General features: G+C 32.8%; 2 pseudogenes; one reads left to right on the top strand and one right to left on the bottom strand.

Annotated features, from left to right (window-relative positions):
- Positions 1-462: 462 nt before the first annotated feature.
- Positions 463-6,354, bottom strand: LOC107027621 (annotated as a pseudogene).
- LOC107027388 lies at positions 2,317-2,993 on the top strand (annotated as a pseudogene).
- Positions 6,355-8,528: the final 2,174 nt, after the last annotated feature.

Genomic DNA, 8,528 nt, shown 5'->3' with positions numbered 1-8,528 from the left:
CAAAAATTGTGCATTCCTATGACACATAATGAAACCTTGTTTATCACGATCATGCAATTGCAAATTACAAATATTACCAATATCTCATAAATCTTTCAACTCATTGCAATTTTCTAGTATTAAATATTGTAATTAACATAAACTATGGATGGGAGAAGGCAATGTAGTATGACTCAACTCTTAGAGCTGGAAATGTGAAACAAGAGATATTTAGCAAACATACCTCACTTGATTTCTTCTTTTCAATCTCTACAATATTTGCCTCAAGTGATGATTTTTCACTCGAAAGCCTCTTTTTTGTTTCTTCTGCTGTACACAACATTCAACGAGCTTTCAGCTCTTCATGGATCTTTTCAAAGACCTGTAATTAGTGAAGTCACATGAGTTTGTATTTTATGGATACTATTCTGAACAAAATATAAAGTCCAAATAATAATTTTTAGCATTACCCGATTATTTGCGTCAATCAGTTCTTTCGGAGTACTTTTCTTTGAACCTTGAGAACTCAACTTTGTAAGCAGCATTTCTAAGTTTCGCTTCTCTGTTAGGGCAAACTATAAATTAAATAATGGAGCAATAAAATGAATGATTGTTCCCTTTATAAATCAAATATAATCACATTTAAATAATACCTTAAGCTCTACATCTTTTTCATAGCACATTGTATTGAATTTATCACATTCATAAAGAGCCATTTCTAAGTTTTGCTTCTCAATATTCATGACGTCTTTCAAGTTATCCAACTCTTTCTGCATCTGTGATTCTTGATTTTTCTTTACATGTAAATCTTCCTGCAATTGCTCATCAATAGAAAGATTATAAGCATTAACTAAATATATATCAAAATTGAGTTTGTTTGATTTAATTAAAATGATTGATGGATATGCATAGTGATACAACTAACATAAGGAGATGAATTACTAGCCCAAACAAAAGTTTTACTAATACCTACTAAATACTCGTAATAGTGACATTTACTAAAAAGATAAATAATTTAAATAAAAGTTACTTAGCCATTTGTTATTCATTAGACATGCAGAACTTGTCTCAATAGAAGTAGTTGAAGTTGTAAAGATATTGAAAATTGAAGCAGGAAGGTCATTCTGTTAAATATGGTACAAATTAATAACTTAGTATGTCGATAAAAGAAGAATCAAACGAGAAAGAGGTGAATAAGTATAGTGAGAGTTAAAAAATTATGTAGAGATGAAACATCTACTAATTTAGCGATGTATACTATAAATAAATACCTTGGGATTCTTCAAATGAGATACTAGCGCCATCATGCTCTCTTTTAACAATACTTGGTCATGCACTAAAAGAAATTCCATTACTTCTCAGTTCTTTCGCTCCTCTTAAAGTTGATTCATAGCTTCCATTAGTTTGATCTCTACACTCTCTCGTTTATAGCGTTCTTCTTCTGCTTCCTTTTGTAGTGCTTGATGTTGTTTTTGAATTTCATTTCTAAATATTCTACTTGCTGACTTAATTCAAGATCCTTGACCAAGAATGTACTTTGATTTTTCTCCCATTATTTGCACAAATGCAGCATTAATAATAGGATCCACATCGGTACCCTCTTCAATTTCATGAATTTTTTCAGCAATAACGTCTTTCACTTTGTCCTACAAAAAATGTTATACAAACTTTAATTCTCCATATATTTTAAACAAACTCACTCTATTAATTAAGGTTAAAGAAAAAGTACATTGACTTTAGCAGAAGCACTAGTAACCCATTGCCCATTTGGCTTCATGTGAGTTATTTCCCAAATTTTTTGAAAATTCGGCTCTTTTCCAGTGGTTATATCCCTTTGTCAAAACAAATGAAATTATGTTATTGTTCAAATTGTAAGAATAATCGATCAAAAGAAAGACATATATCTCATCGCTTCATAAGACACCGCTTGAAAAGTTTTTCTGCCGCAAATATGATTCACTTCTTGTTTTGCCTTGTTATTTTTCTTTCTTTCTTTATTTTCTGCATTAATTTAAAGTTTAGAAATTTATTTTGATATGAATATATAAGAAGTAAAAAAGACACAATAAATATAAAATGTTTAAATTTTCACTTTTAACTACCTTAAATTCATCATACCTGAAGTAGTCTAGCAAGAATTTCCATTCAGTTTCATTAACATCTGTTGGTATATTTTGCAGACCCTCTTTTGTAGAAAATTTCTTGAAATTATCATGATGTCTTCTCCGACAATATCGATATAAGTTTTTTGCTGTTTGAAGAATGGTATCACGATTGAGTTGTATGTCCGGAAGCTGAAAGGTGTCCTGCAATAAAAATAGTATAAATAATTAATTAGTTCCTAGTGACAGTGGAGTTCCTGGTGTAAAGAACACCCCTAACCACATACGAATCAAGCTGGTAAAAAATCTCCCTCCTCATTCTCAACAACCAATGCATTTTCTTACTTTTGAGGAGAAAAGTTACAAGTCTACTGTTATTCAAGATGTGCCCATGTCTAAGTCCTTGTAAAGGTCTGATTTACTTGAATTAAAAGCAGCCCTTGATATGGCCCAATATTTGTCTCAGACCCTTATAAAAGTTCCACCCATGCACCAGTTACAGAACTTTGTGGACAAAATGAAAAATGTCGGTGACATCCTTAATGTTTCTATTACAAGTATGGTTATCTCCATCAGCAAGTCTCTGCCAGCCTAATCACACTTGGCGTTGAGTTTCAAAAGCTGCCAGTAATAAGAGAACAAGCACATAGTCAAACAGATGAACAAAATTTGAGTACTCAGTCAAGGACAAGAATAACACTTGAGAGAGGAGATGCAATGACAGTGCAAGTGAGTTTAAGGATTTTCTTCAAGAGTCTTCATTGTCATGAAGCCAAGCCTGATTGCACTTTCTATGGGATGGCTCAGCTGGGTGTCTTCTTAACAGTCGTATTTCAGTTCTTCATCCCATGCACAAATCAAACTTATAAGGCAATAAGTCTACATTGTCTACTATATGTCCTTGATTCTTGAGCTAGTTGATAAGTTTCTAAGTCTTTTCTATATATAGTTAAATGAAGACTTGATTTTGTGGATTCAAAAAAAAAACCACATCATGAAAATTATTAAGTATGGATATGACATAAAACGAGAAACGAAAAAGATTTGGGTAACATTACAACACATCACATGTAAAGAGAAAGTAACAAGATGGTAGACTGCATGGCTAACTTTGACATTAAAGCTACTGAAAAGAAGACCTTCAGGTCATTTGAACAATTGCCTAGTATGGAGATAAAGATCATAAACATCGAAAAAGCACAAATACCACCCTTAAGGGTTCGCTCCAATAAGATAATTCAAAAACATGTATAGCGATACTCATATAGCTGCTAATAAATCAAGTTGGAGAAGAATTGACTATCATCGTAAATACAAGGGGGAGAAGCACCAAACATGGCAGTTAGGGGGAAGCCACAAGTCCCTGGAGGGGAGGATTACATTACAAGAAATACTATTACTGGATATTTACCAACAACAACAACAAAAAGATACAGAGAGCTAGAAAATCATAAACACCACTATGAAAAATTTTCCATTTCAACAAAAGAAAATGACAGAGAACACAACTAATGATTCATGCATTGTCTATCCATCAATTATAATACAAAAGAAAGCCAAATGGTTGAGCTTCTTGACAAGAAAAAAGAGACAGAGAACGACATAATAAGAGATATCGTTACTAACCATTTACTATTTCAACCAAAAAAAAAAAATACAAAGAGAAAAGTCATAACCAACAAATAAGCAACAATCCTATTCGTTGCTAGATCAGGAACTCCCTTCCAATTCATCACGTCATGTCTTCACATCATGTCTAGAATTATGGAGTACTTTAACAGAGAGCTCGGTAATAAAATCTTTAGCTCCAGGACCTACTGCAACTGTTCGATCTGGTGGGATGATCACCTTCAACATTCCATTGTCATTTTCCTTTCGTTTCTTTTGGGTTGAAAGCCCTGTTGTCTTACCTCTTCCCTTCCTTTTTTTTTCCTTTAAAATTACATAAAGATAATAAAATATATATAAATAAAACATATATGATCTTGATATTTAGAAAAAAATACAATTTAACAAATGGATAAATTTACCTGGAGGCGGGATTGCACTTACATCGGCAATTTCATTATCATTAGAAATATGCATATTTTTCATCATGGTTGGCTGGAACCACCACAACAACAAACCTAGTAATATCGCACGGCATGATTAGCTGCAACATACTATATTATTATACAAATAAATACTAGTCAAAAGTACAAATCATGAATTTAAAACATAGCAATTAACAAACAAAAGCAATGCCAAAATAATATAGTGATAAAATGATGTTCAAAAATTCAGAGAAACAAGTAAAGTTTCTAAGAATAAATATAAAGAGATATGGGAAAAGTAGAAAATAGAAATTAATTGTTTCGGTAAGTGAAAAACAAAGCTTCTACGAACAAACTTATTCAAACAAATTTTATCTTGATGACAAGTTGAAAATCAAAACCAATCATCATCCTTAACTTCATCATATTCACTAGTATCTTCATCTATTGCAGAATCACTGAAGTCATCGACATTTTCGTGATCAAGATCATCTACAACTACTAAATCGGCTTCTTCCTCATTATTTAGAGGTGCTTCAACACTCACTCCATCAATATCTTCTCTTTCTATTCTGATGTTATCATGCTCCAACTCTACTTCTTGAATTGTTTCTCCTCTTTCAACTAAGTCAATCAGTTGATATTCTCCCATTTAATCTTTTTGTTCGGGAAGAGCATACAAATGTCGTGGTCTTACCCTTATCACTGAATGCCATTTTTCACTTTGACCATGTTTCACATAATACACTAATTGAGCCTGTGAACCTAGAATGAATTGATCAATTGTGTAATGAGGCCGTGTTATATCTACACAGACAAATCCATATTCATCTCTTTTGTAACCTCTACTTTGACTACGACCTTGAGGAGGAACTTCAAACCAATCACATTGAAATAACATAAAGGATTTATTGTTCATATATTGGATCTCTAAAATTCTTCTTATCCTTCCAAAATAATCAATATTTTCGGTATGTTCATCACTCTTCACAACCACACCATAATTTTGAGTTTTCAAACCTAGCTCTGATTCCATTGTTCGAAATCGAGAACCATTCAAGATATATCCTCTATAACAAAATACTCGAGGATCTAGAGGTGTTGCCAACATTAGTAATTCTTCAGTAATTCGGTTATCAGCATTTTCCTTTAACTGTATAACCTGTAGTATTTTAATTACAATATCACAAATAATATTAATGTTATTTAAAAGAATAAATATGAAAATCATCAAATGAATGATTTTACCTTTTTTTCAAACCATAAATGAAATTCCTCCTTGTGTCTCTTTGCTACATTTCTATTATTCTCCTAGATTAAAATTTCTAGATGTTCCCTATACTTGTGGAGATTTGAAAAAAATAAAAAAATAAGACATAATTATTAAGTGTTTGTAAGAAATTGATTTAAAGGTGAACCATATCTTACTCAATCCAAAGTCTGACTTCCTAGCAATCCTGGAGAATGTTAAAATGAGCCTGATTGATTTCTAGAGTATTCAAATTAGTCTAGAAACCCCTTGATAGTTGTTTACCATTACAACTAAATATAGATAAGATATGGTTGTCAATGTTAGAAGAATTATAATTCCTATCTGGACGATTTTGCTTTGTTTCCATATCATTCAAATATCTAGAGAACAAGGTAATGCATTCCCCTGCAATTTGACCCTCACAAATTGATCCTTCTACACGATATTTGTTGCGTACATAACCTTTAAAGGTTCGTAGGAATCTTTGAAGAAAAATATTAATATTTTACTAAAATTTAAATCAAAAGAATAGATTTAAAAAGTAAGAAGCCAACCTTTCAATGTAATACATCCTTCGAAATTGAACACCACCACCCAACTTTGCCTCATTTGCCAAATGAACCATAACATCAAAGAACGTCGGCATGAACACACGTTCTAATTTACATGATGTTACTCGTATGCTTTTATCTAGCTGATGTAGCTTCTCCATAGACAACTCTTTAGAACACATATCATTAAAGAACAATGAGAATTCAATTAATGGGTCATGTGCATCTTTTGGTAAAATTTCTTTAATGATAAGTGGTACTATACGTTGAAAGTAAACATGATGATCATGACTATTAAGCCCAAAAATTTTAGCTTCCTTGATATAGTGATAATGTGAGAAGCGTAAGCATTGGGAAACTTAACTTCTTTGATGAGCTGACAAAATTGAATGCTTTCGCCCTTAGACATCGTATAACTTGCTGGAGGAAGTATGTATTTATCCCCACTTTTTATGGGATGAAGGGACTTTTTTATCTTCATATCTTGTATGTCCAATCGAGATTTCAGGGTGTCCTTTGTTTTCCCTTCAATATCTAACAATGTACCTAACACACTTTCACTAATATTCATTTCAATGTGCATCGCATCCAAATTATGTCTCAACAATAAATTCTGCCAATACGGAAGTTCAAAGAATATACTTTTCTTTTCCAAATATCATGTCTTTCAGTATCTCGTTTTCTTTTTCTTGTGTTGTCATCAGCAGACCTTTGCAAAGAGGTATTAAGTTGCACAAGAACATCTTCACCACTCAAATCATGTGGTCCAATTCTTTCTTCCTTTGTGTTATCGAAAAAACATTTATTTCGACGATAAGGATGATTCATATCCAAAAACCTATAATGACCCATATAGATTGCTTTCGACCATGTATCAAGTAAGAAGAGCAAGTCTGCACATGACAAATTGGACAAGCTAATTTACCTTTAGTGCTCCAACCAGATAAAATACCATAAGCAGGAAAATCATTCATTGTCCACAACAATGAAGCATGTAATTGAAAATTTTGTTTCATAAAAGCATCATAAATCTCAATTCCATGCCTTATAAGATTTTAAAATCATCAACCAAAGGTTGGAGATACACGTCAATATCTATACTAGGACTTTTCGCTCCAGGAATAAGTAAAGACAACAAAAGATTAGATTGTTTCATGAATAGCCACGGGGGAAGATTATACGGAATCAAGATAACTGGCCACATTCTATATGAATTACTCATTGAACCAAAAGGATTAAAACCATCTGAAGAAAGTCCAAGTCTTATACTACGAGGATCTGAAGCAAAATTTGGATATTTTTCATCAAAACTTTTCCATGCCAATGAGTCAGCAAGATGTCGTAACACTCCATCAACTCGTTCATCCGTATGCCACCTCATTTCTTTTGCGGTTTCTTTTGTCATAAACGATCGTTGTAATCTAGGTATAATAGGAAAGTATCTAAGAATCTTTCTAGAAATTCCTATCTTTTTGTTATTCAAATTACCCGAAGCAACTTCACTATTGGAATCTTTTCCTTTTCTCATTTTCCATCTTTTTCACCACATTTAGGACATTGTTCAAGATTCACGTAATCCTTTCTATATAAGATACAATTATTAACGCATGCATCTATCTTCACATAATCTAAACTCAAAGCTTTTATTATCTTTTGAACTTCACAAATAGAATTTGGGAGCACATTTTCTTTAGGTAAAGCATCACTAAGTAATATCAACAAAGAATAAAATTAAGTATTACTCCATCCATCAATAAACTTCATTTGAAAAATACGCACTACAAAAGAGAGTTTGGAGTACTTTTCACAACTTGGATACAATCGATTTTCTACATCTTTCATTAACTTATTGTCACGACCCAAAACGAGCCGCGAGTGGCACTCACACTTATCCTCCTATGTGAGCGAACCAACAAATCTAAACCCCAACGCTTACCAATATATAAATTTTGAATAACAAAATATAAAGCGGAAGACCAAAACTCATTAATATAACCAATTAAATAAACTTCTAAAATATAGTACTTATCATCCCCAAAATCTGGAAGTCATCACATCAAGAACATCTATCCTCAAATTTCTAAGTCTAAGAGTTATTAAGGACTAAAATTAGTAAAACGATGGTCCATGTCCTAACTTCAAAGACATCAAGACGCGAAGAAGAGAATCCAGCCCGAGCTAGGAATAATAGCTCACCCTGAAATCTGACGTGCTGAATACTGGTAAGAGTTGCGGACTAGACGAAGTCACTGGTGCACTTGCTGCGCTCCAAAAAACAACAAGAAGAACATAAAAGTAGGGGTCAGTACAAGTACTGAGTAGGTATCATCGGCCAACTCAAAATAGAAAGCAATATATATATGGAATAATAATGCAAAACCGACCACAATACTCAAGCACATCTTCGAGGACTCAAGCCTCCACACCATACTCATTTGGGAATTAGATTCTTTGAAATCGAGTATATTAAGTTAATTCAAGATTTCTTCTCTATAATCTTATCATGTCGGAACGTGACACTTCGATCCCCTAATGCTACGTGTCGGAATGTGACACTCCGATCCACTAATCCAGTGTGTCGGAACGTGACACTCCGATCCATTATTCCTAC

The sequence above is a fragment of the Solanum pennellii genome, chromosome 8 (genome assembly GCF_001406875.1).
Source record: "Solanum pennellii chromosome 8, SPENNV200".
Taxonomy (NCBI): domain Eukaryota; kingdom Viridiplantae; phylum Streptophyta; class Magnoliopsida; order Solanales; family Solanaceae; genus Solanum; species Solanum pennellii.
The sequence above is the reverse complement of the archived record's forward strand: the minus strand, read 5'-3'. Positions and strand labels throughout refer to the sequence as shown.